Source organism: Apteryx rowi, unplaced genomic scaffold (assembly GCF_003343035.1).
Source record: "Apteryx rowi isolate R43461 unplaced genomic scaffold, aptRow1 scaffold_164, whole genome shotgun sequence".
NCBI classification, from domain to species: domain Eukaryota; kingdom Metazoa; phylum Chordata; class Aves; order Apterygiformes; family Apterygidae; genus Apteryx; species Apteryx rowi.
In genome coordinates this window covers 1,233,003-1,243,449 of record NW_020447908.1, presented here as the reverse complement: position 1 = coordinate 1,243,449, position 10,447 = coordinate 1,233,003, and the positions used below count along the sequence as shown (strand labels likewise).

The 10,447-nt window shown below is 37.1% G+C and overlaps 1 protein-coding gene across 5 annotated transcripts in view; it reads left to right on the top strand.

Annotated features, from left to right (window-relative positions):
- Positions 1 to 3,869: 3,869 nt before the first annotated feature.
- Positions 3,870 to 10,447, top strand: part of SVIL (supervillin) — a 67,732-nt gene continuing 61,154 nt past the window's right edge. For 4 of the 5 annotated variants that reach the window (XM_026060035.1, XM_026060032.1, XM_026060034.1 and 1 more), the window contains exon 1: positions 9,109 to 9,179. The gene's annotated coding sequence lies outside the window, so the exon portion shown is untranslated. Of the gene's footprint in view, positions 3,935 to 9,087; positions 9,180 to 10,447 lie in introns of those variants that run through there. The other variant, XM_026060033.1, reaches the window with a different exon arrangement.

Sequence of the window (10,447 nt, the reverse complement as noted above, 5' to 3'; positions counted from 1 at the left end):
CTAAGCAGTTACTACCTTCAGTTGGATGGGGTTAAGCATGTGGATCTTTTTCAGTCACATATTTAATGCTGCTTTGTTCTTTTGATACCTCATGTGTGTTAGGTGATGGAGTAGTTCAGCTATGGAAGACTGAGCCAAAGTTATTACCCCGTTTTAAAAAAATACTTCCAGACTTTTAAAATGAACTATAAAGAATTTCAACTCATCTCATTGTTTTGAATCCAAATCCATCGAATCTGTTCAGTATAAAATATGGTAGCTAGACAGTACTTTTTAATTTTACACCTTCTGTCTCAAATGAAAATATTTTGAGCCTTGGTGTCTGTTCTTAAATCCCTACCCCCACCAGTAATTTTGCTCAGATGTTACCCAAAAATCTTGTCCATTTTAAATGTTCCAGCTAATAGTTGGGCAAAATGTTTAGCATAATGATATGATTAACAGAGCCCATTTTCTTGGCAGCCTTGGTGCAGTTTTTCTTTCTGTTAAGCAAGCATTGCATTTTAACTCTGATTAGAGTTTAGAAGGTATTATTCCTCTTTTTGGAGAATTTTTTTTTTAATATGAGGATTTAGGGGTTCTTCATTCATTTTGCTAGAATATAATGTGTGATTTGGCTGGATCTTTGAAGCTGTAATATTATAAATCTCCCAATCACCATTGCCCAATCTGTTTTAGCATTCATGTGCCTAATTTCTGTTTGTAATCTGATTACTGGCTTGAGCTGCTCCAGCTTGCAGCCTATTGCTATGCATTTACTGTACTCCCTGGGACGCAACAGCCTGACAGCTCCCATCCTGTTATATGAAAAATCTCTACACAATATTGCTAAGACAGGCCTAGGGCTGTGACTGGTTGTGAATTAGCTGCATTTGTAGTTTCTCTTTGCTGGATCCTTTGTTTGTGCAACCATGTTCCGAAATCCTTGGATCTCCAGCTATTTGGGAAATGGTAAATACTGTGAGGAGCAAGGTAAGAGTTCAGAGTGGATAGAAGAAAATGCAATTCATTTGTGTGTTTTTAATCTGCTTTATATGTATGCATGTGTAAATACTGTTTGACTAGATCTTCTATAGCTACATTAGCTACTTTAGTAATTAGCATTCAGTTAGTCACCTAGACTGTTTCATTATTTCCTAAGTACATTTTTGAAAGATCTGATTAGATGGATTTTCTAATTAGCTCAGCTTGCCACCGACTTAGGCCTTTAAATATACTGAGTAACAATGGAAGGTTTAATCTAGGTTGTCTTTTTTTTTAATTCAGAAGTTTTAATTTAATTTAATATGTATTAAACTGTAGATAGTGCTTTTATTCAGTAGTTTGTACCTAAGCGGGGGACTAGACTGAATGAATGGTTAAACTTGTAAGCAAGTTTGATTTACACTTAAGTAAATACACTCTTTATTTTAAATACAAATATTTAAAATTATTCTAATGGGGTTACAAGTATGTTTATGATCCTTCAGTGAAAGAAGGAACAGAATGTTGTTGCAATGATTTTCCTTCTGTGTATCAGGTACTATGAGTTTGGGGGGGGGGTTATTAACCATTAAAATAAGACTCTGTTAAACTGATGTTTCTGTGGACATACCTGTTTTCATTTGAAGTAGAGTTGTTTTACTCATTCTTCCGTATTTGCATTTAAATTTAAGACTTCCATGTTGTAGTAAGTAAGTTTTATTGGACTTTAATCCTCCCACATGGTGTTTAATTTGGACAGGAGGAAATGCACAAAAATAGCAAAACTGTACAACAGAATGCAGTTCTCTAGATTTTCTGTCTTTTTAATATGTGTAGGAAGAGGAGAGCTTGCACCTATGAAATACAGCAGAAATGTTTTTGAGGCATTCTGGATGTGTGTGTGAATATTACTAAATGTGTTTAATGAGTAGCAAGAGTCAGAACAGTTTCTGTGCCCCATTCTCAGCAACTGTCCCCCTTCCATTCTCCCACTGAAGCAACGAAAGCCACTTTCTTCTCTTCTCATATCCCCTCTCTATTTTTGGCTGGGGTAGGGAGAATTTCTCTGTGGTCTACTTGTGGTTTTCATGGTGGACGGCTGTTCTAGTGCCAAAATCTATAGGATGGTTTATATCCCATTAGACCAGCTATAAATTTATGATATGCCTGGTCCTGATTAGCTAAATTCATGCTGAGTTGGGGTTTTGGTGGTGATGGGGGGAGGGGGTCAGTTATTGCATGTTCTTCTCTCAGTAATGTAAATCTGGCCTTTTTAGAGGATATATATGGTATGGAGTATTCTCTTCTTTTTAATGTTGTAGTGTAAAATACAGTGTTTTATAAACCAGTTCTAAAGTTTTGTTTATAAGAGTCTGTTTTGGTCTAACAGAATGTTTCTGCACAATTTGTGAGCTTTACTTTTCATTTAATTGGAATGAGAAAGTAAATGCTAACAAAAACAGGAAAAAGATGCCTGTTAAAGAAGAATGCTGTTTGCAAAATTGCTTGCAATTTGCAGTGACTTGCTGTAGCAGATGTCTTAAATGCTATTTTATGCATTTTGGCTTCTTTATGAAGCTGTTAAAATGGTCTCTTTTGTTTGTTTTGTTAATCTGTTTGTTTGTTAATCCACCTGGAGAGGTGGCAGAGGGAAAGGAGTGGAAGACAGGAGGGAAAAAAGTTTTGAAAGGCATAAACAAAAGATACTTTTTTAAGAATTAAGGCTCATGTTGTCAGCTATGATAAGCTTTATTAAACCCTTTCTGCAAAAATAGCAACATCCTGTCCAGATTTCAAAATATTTTTACAGGCAGTGTTTGCCAGGTAGCTCTTCCTCTACTTCTTCATTCTTTTAAATTCTAGGTTGTGTAATAGTCAGGTCCTGCCTATGACTGAAAAATTAAACAATCACTGTATTAATGAACAATCGTTCAATTATTTAGGTTCTTGGGATAGTTGACTTAATGGAGATCAAGGCTTAAAGCCATTTTTCCCCTTGGGAGGAAATTTTAGTAGCTCCGTGTGTGTTCCAGTATCAGTTGCAGACCAGGTGCCTTCTACTGCCTGGCTAGCGGTTCTTGAAGGTCTCTTAAGAGCGTCGTTGTTGTTGAATGGAGGAAGCAGTACTCAGAGCGCAGGCCCCCTCACAACAGGTCATCATGTGAACCCTTGGATGATGCTCTTGACTACTGGGGGGGTGGGGAAGTGGGGGAAGAAGTTGCCCATAGTTTGCTATTTATCAACAAGGGTTTGGAGACTAGTGGCTTTGCAATATGTAGTTTTTGAATACAGGGATGCATCTGACATATCTTTGCTCTAAGTGTAGGCATGGAATGTGTTCCTTTTTTCTAAGTTATTCAGGAAGAAAATAGGAGCTTCCAAACAGCAAACAACCTTCAGAAATACTTTTGTCATGGATGCTGCAATAGTGTTGTTGCGTTGAATCCTTACTCAGGCATCTCTGACTTCCACAGTGAATATGCAATTTTTGTAGCAATGTTAGTCTATAGCCAAGAAGGTTCTTGCTATTTGCAGCATTTCTCATTTTCAGACCTCTTTGTAAACGTACCTAGTGTCTGTTTTACAAGCAGGGAAACTGAGTCAAGTAGTTTAAATGATAGCCCCAGACTTGGTGCTAACAGTGAAAACCGGGATTAGAACTTAACAGTTCCATAAACTTTTGAAGCTATCGAAATATTTGTTCTCTGTACTTACTTTTGCCAGGCTTTGATTTGTCACCATCTTAGGCCATGCCAACTTATGCTCCTTGGACTAGAGAGAAGGCCTTTATGCAGGCTTTTCCGGTGGAAAAGGACTACTTTTGGAGAGTCTAACCTAGTTTCCTAAAAGTTCCTCGTTTATTAAAGTATCTCCATCACGGTGGTGTTCTTTTTTCTTTCACAGATTTTGACAAGGAAAACTCAGTCAGATTTAAACCTTTGCGATCGCTTCAAAGGAAGAGAGCACTAAGGTAAGGTCAAGTTTTCTTGCCCAGTGGAGAGGACTAGTTGCACGAATCTACATTTATTCTGTTGTCAGGGAAGATGATCTTTGGCCCTTCTCACAGGACCAAACTTTGGCATAGACCTGATGCTCTGAACATGTATTCAGACCACTAGCTGCCTCTTTAATTAATAGTGTGAATATTTGCAGCTGGCATTGCTAAGGAAAGAAATGGTTTCACTTCTCTACCAAGTCTCCTGCCATTGCAATGCCTGTTTTCCTTGCCTGGCACCGATACAGTACAGACATTCAGTGAACAGATTGAAAAACTGATCTGTCTGAAAAATAAGTTGGCCAYAGTGGGAGAATTAATCATACAGCTGTGCAGAGAGCTTTGTCGGTGCATGGGAGGGGAGACTGCGGAGATGAGTGGGGAGGCAGTGCAGCTGCTGCCTTGCAGAGCARTGCTGCTTTATGCCTGCAGTCACAGGCATGGTTCCACGAGGCTGGATAACATGACATTGTTCAGTTACACAGAGGGGAGGTCCCATTCCCTCATTCTTCCCCTCCTCATTCCTACTGCTTTGTACCTGCTAAACTCATTCATATGGAGGGGAGTGGGGTCAGGGTGTTGAGACTTGCCCCTTTCCCCAGCAACTGGCTGTTCTGCCAGCTCAGCACAGAGATCCTTAGGCACCCCAACTCTTGTTTTCAAGTATCTTTTCCCTGCCATATTGTTTCTGAAGTACTGTAGAAAGATAGAGAGAATGGGTGTACAAGATACATTGCCTTATGGAAGGCAAATAGAGGAAACTTGAAATGAGAGTAGAAGAGAAGGATGGAACTGTGGAATGGAATTTTTATTTAAGAATCCAGGGATGGAAATTCTCCTGGAGGTAGAGAAAGAGAAGAATAACAAAAGCCAAGCACCTAGCTTGCAGGTATACAAATGGGTTTTCATGCATGTGTTTCAATCATAAAATCTCAATATGTCCCATAGTTTTAATCCAGATGGCAGAACACTGTGGCCAGTGGGATTTGAATCAAACTTCTGCTTGCTCTTGGGCATGTAACTAGGTTAGTGGGACAGCTATTTAGGAACTGTATGCTGCTGCTGCAGGAGATGGAGGTTTCAGAATGGAATCCCTGATGTATAAAAGCAGCCCACACTTACTTYGGAACTTTCAAGAAGAGCAGTATAACTAGGGAAACTGTCAAATACTCTGCTAATGCTACATTTTACATTGCTTTTAAAGAAAAACCGTTGAGGCTGTGAAATGCTGTTGTCTGTGTTTTAATAGGAATCATATGAATTCCTGAAGATTGAAGAGTGTAATGAGTCCATTAGGAACCTAAGGCCAAACCACACACGCATCTTGTGTGAAATGAACTTGTGGGACATCATGTTGTTGATCATGGTTCATGAAATGCAATCACGGTCTATATTTCAGGCAAGGGAAGGAAGAGGAGTTCCTCTTTCAGTATCCAGACTTAACAGTGATTTTAGGAAGAAAGCATACTGCATTTCTAAGCATTTTTTTTATGATTTAGAAAAACCTGAGTATGCTTTAAATTATTTTAATAATGAGTGTGTGTAGTCTAGCTGTGAAGTGTAGAAACTTCTGATGCTACTGCTCAGAATCAGCACCCAGATTTGTAATGTGACTTGAGAAATTCAGAAAAACAAGGTGAGTAGTCAAAGTTGTGATATTTCTACAACTGGGTTGTGGATGAGTTTGAAGGTACAATATACTTGGCAATCTAAGTCTGACTTTCTGACTTTGCTCTAGCAGTGGAATTGATGCTGCAACTGCTCTTTTAGCAGAAAAACTGCTAAAACAGGGAGGCATCTGAATAGATTCCTTTGAGGAAGAAGGGAAGTCTCAGTGAGACTCACTCTTATGAGTGTATTTTTTTTAAACCCTTGCGACTAGTGGCCTGAAAATTTTTTAACTATTTGGAATTACTTTAATATCATTTTGACTCAATTTAGATTGCTAATGAATGTTCTTATTGAATACTATGGCATGTCCTAAATATGCCTATTTTCTTTATTAGAACTAATTTTGTATATGTGCCTATAAATACCCAGTTGTTTGGCTTGAGTGAATTATCTTCACAGCAATGCTCTGTCTCTGAATTCTCTGTGCAAGTGAAAATACTGTAATTGATAGATCAGTTTAAAACATTTTGTTTCCAACATGCAAATACTTAAAACAAGCAATGTTACCTCCTGCTTTGAGAGAGAGACAGAGAGAATGCAAAAATGCCCCTGAAGTTGAAAAACAAGTTCCCCAGTGTGGGTAAAATAATAAAATAGTCAGTATGGGGAAGCAGTTAATCATTTAAAAAAAAAAAAAGAGAGAGAGAGAGACAGGGAGAGAAATTTTGATAGTCTGTCTAGAGGGAAATGGGAAATCAGGATGTAAGGAGAACTGTGAAGGGACCTTCAAAAAGCAGATAACCTGTGATGCTACATGACCCACCAAGGGTTAAGCTTAAGAAGTTTGTGATTTATTACAAGAATTTTAATGAAACCTGCCAGTGAGCAAAGGTTGTGAGCCACTCTCGGTACAAAGGAGAGTAAATCTCTCAAAGGAAGAACTGGATGACCTTGAAGAGTAATAGAAATGGGACTTAATGTAATAAGACTAAGTGCATAGTTGTGCATTTCTTTGGGCAGATGCATTTTTCTGTCACTTGCAACTGATGAAAGCCAAGCCTTGGCATATTAGTTTCTAATGCAGGATTGAGCAACCAATATAGTGTAGTTATAAAAAGGCAAATGTGCAGTAGATCCTAGCATGTATCTGGCTAGGAATACAATAATACTTTCCCTGCTAAAAATTTTGCTGCTTCTAGGTGTTGGTAAAACCCAAGTAATAAAGACTGTCCAGTTCTGGTCACTATGTACGAAAACGTGACTTAAAACTGGAAGAGGTAGAGGTTTTTAAAAATAATCGATGAAATGGAGAGCCTATCTTGAGGAAGCTGAGGAAATGTGGCAAAGATCTCTTAAGAAAGATAAGGAAGGTAACCAACACCACTGGCATGAGAAGAAATGCATATAAACCCAGTGAAAGATGCTTGGGCTGGAGTTAGCAGATCTCTAACTTGAGAGGTTCTGGAACAGCTTGGAGGAAGAAGAGGGGTCCCTAACTAGTTGACAATTATATTTGAAAGTTTTTTTTGAGGATTCTCAAGCAATCAAATAGTATAACTCTATCTGCAGCCAGTAGGCTAGTGCCAGTCCTGATTCTGTATGTTTTTACCACTAGAAATTCATGTGGGACTCGGGCATAGTGGTGGATGTTAGTGCACAGTTAATTTAAACAGGTATTTTGCTGTATGAGTGAATGCTTTTCTGTTCTGAGTCCTATGTTAATGCAATCTGGATGTACTACACTGTTACAAGAATTACAGAAGCAATTGGAGATGCTGCCAATTCAGAAGTCATGAGTTGTGTCCCTCAGCACTTTGAGGCAAGTCTTAAGTAATCAAATTACTTTGATGAAATAGATTTTAGTTTTCATTTATGTCCTTATGCCAGTATTATTTGCATTTTTTCAAACTCATTCTCAGCCCAAAGGAATAGAAACTGCTTTCAAATGGAAACTGGGAGTCCCTTGACTTTGGAGTTCTCTAGAAGCTGTGTCTGTAGGACACAGAAAACAATGTGTTGTTAAATTTCACAACATAGTAAAAATCAAGAGCATTTGTAATGTGGGGTTAGGCACACACAAACATGCAGTTAACTGTCTGAGCCTCTGTTAGCCTCAGATGAAGATACACGTACCCATTTGCTTGTGGCTACTGTATGATTTTTTTTTAATTCCATTTAAAAGTTTCCATGCTATAAGGATACACAGCTTTTTATAATCAACAACTTACTGCAGCTCTTAATCTTTTATTTGCTATGGCTTATCTGTAGTGGCTAGCATTGCTTTTCTTGGCAGCACCTAGAATAATTTCTGTAAGTACAGTTGTTGGAGACAATTGCAGCAGGTGGCATGATGCCTAGATATGACATAGCCCAGTTTCTTTATAGTCATTTCAAGGGTATAATTCTTTCCTCAATGTCTCCTTACAAAATATGATTATTTGTAAGTGATGAAGAAGCAAATACTTCTTTGAGTTCATGTAAAATGTTATTAATCATATGTAAAAACTATTGTCAATGAGAAATGTTCTACTGAAACAGTGAGTACAAAAAATTTGGGGTTTTTTGTTCTTTTCTAACCAAATACCCATGAAAGGGTATTTGACTTATTTTAAAATGCTATTTAAATTTGTCCTAAAAAAGGGTTTTCCAATAGTAAGGCTGTGTAATTTGCTATATCAGAATGACAGTAACTGGTATATGGCACATCACTTCCTTGGCAAAATGAAGAGCCTAGGATCACTGTGGCAACAGATTGTATCTGTTTCACTAGTCTTACAATTTACTAAAGATTTTTAGAGTAGCGTATGTTTTCTTATGCCTGGTTGGGATAGATTAGAAGTCACAATGGCAGAATATAGCAAGTCTCTATCCATTTTTATGGGTGGAAAGCAAATCTCACCCTGTTTAACCACAAGGAAAAACACTCCCTCCAAAAAAAATCCCTGTAAACAACTGTCTGCTTTAGACCATTATGACACTTATGTTTTAGAGTTAAATTTTGTATATTTAATGAACATACTTAAATATTTCTTCTCATCTAACTGGGCATTTTTGCCATTTTAAAAAGACAAGGTACAAGACTGAATGACCTGCTGCTTATATCTGTGTATTATGAGCCATATGAGATCCAGAAATCAGTGCAATAACAATAGGACAATCATGCAGAAGGCTTCAAGTTGGAATGTGTAATACAGTACTGCATTTGAGAAAACATGTTTTAATATTTATGGAAAGTCTTTCTATATAGATTATTTCAAATGTAAATACTAGTAGAGCATTTTGAAGGCAGTCTCCCATCAGTAATTTAATGCAAATTGTGTTGTAGTCAGTTCCAAACAAGTTTCAATTTATGTTAGGCTTGGCTTTGTGAGTTTTTTGAAGTTATTTCTTATTTCTTATGGAAAGTATTTTCTTTGGTATCTCTGTTAGACTATCTTGCAGTAAATTGGTTACATCTTGGCTTTACTTGATTTGTAGCAGAAACTTCCACAGTTCTGTAAACCAGATGTTGCTTTCAGTTTTCAGAAAGAGTTCTCATTTGAAGACAAAGAAGAACTTGCAAACAGCACAAAGGATATTGATGCTAATCTCTTAGCAGTACTTCCCAAAGGTAGGTAAGAGACATATATTATGTACAAAAGTGGTAATTTAATAATGTAAAATTTAGTCTATGTAAGTGCAAAGCACAATTAAAATCACTTACACAGATTTTTTTGTAAATCAGTTTTATTTCCCTGTGTAGTGTGAACAGGGGATGAAACAGAAATCATGCTCTTTCATAAGCCCCTGTTGTATCCCTGCTTTATAGAGTTCAATTTTGTTTATTTAAAATAGGTTAAGTAGTAGTTGATATTCAAAACTTCAGATAGGTTTCTTTGTACAGTTAGATTAATACTAGATTCAAAGGTATTAACTTGGCTTGTAKTCTTAGCTCTTTTCTAATCACCTTCAATGGGTAGTTGAGTCATATTTACATGAATGACCATACAGCAAATTTCATCTCATATGCTAAAGGAGAATGAGACCATCTTGGAGAAAAAATAGAGGAAAACTGTACCCCAAACCCTTACCAATAACTCTGTCTTGCAGACAGTTTAGCGATTCCACAAGTAGCTCTTGGCAAGCTTTGTGCCTTGAGCCATCCACATAGTTAATTTGTTTGCAGTAGATAGTAAGTCTCACTATAGCCCAATTATGCTGGAGCTGGTGGATCTGGCATAACATGTTTTCTAAGCAAGACAAAAGGCTCAAATTTCCTGGCTCTCATTAGATTTTTTTCCCTCACCTTAAAATACTAAAATCTAGTAGCTTTCTAATTTTTTTCTTAATCTTCTTTCTTAGTCGGAATAACTTATGAAGAAAAYGGTGTCAATTTTATCTTTGGATATAGTTGAGATAGAGGAGGGAATTGAAATTCTCTTGAATTATTCAGAGAAAACAGCAGTCTGTTTGCAAATAGTTCTTGCAAACTATTTTTCAAGAACTATAAGGGACAGCATTTGAATAAAGGATGGCATTTGAATGAACTGAAGGAATACGTGTAACTGGCATAAAGATATTACCTTCACCCAGGCATATTGCGGAACTCAGAACTTTAACTACAACAGTGTGTTGGTTCTTCTGATGCTGCTGATATTTACTCTCRTCAGACAAAAYAGAAGGCTAGATTTGCTTGTCCTAGCATAGTGGAACTAACTGGGTTTCTCTTTTTACATGTTTTGTTACAGAGTTCCTTTAGAAAGGAACTCTTCTTCCAACATAACATTTAAGTSATGTTCTTGTAATATTATTACAAATGTTTAGAAAGAGACTTTGCTGACATTTAAAATGATGGAATAAAAAGAACCATACCTTATACCGTACAGACTTTCTGAGCAC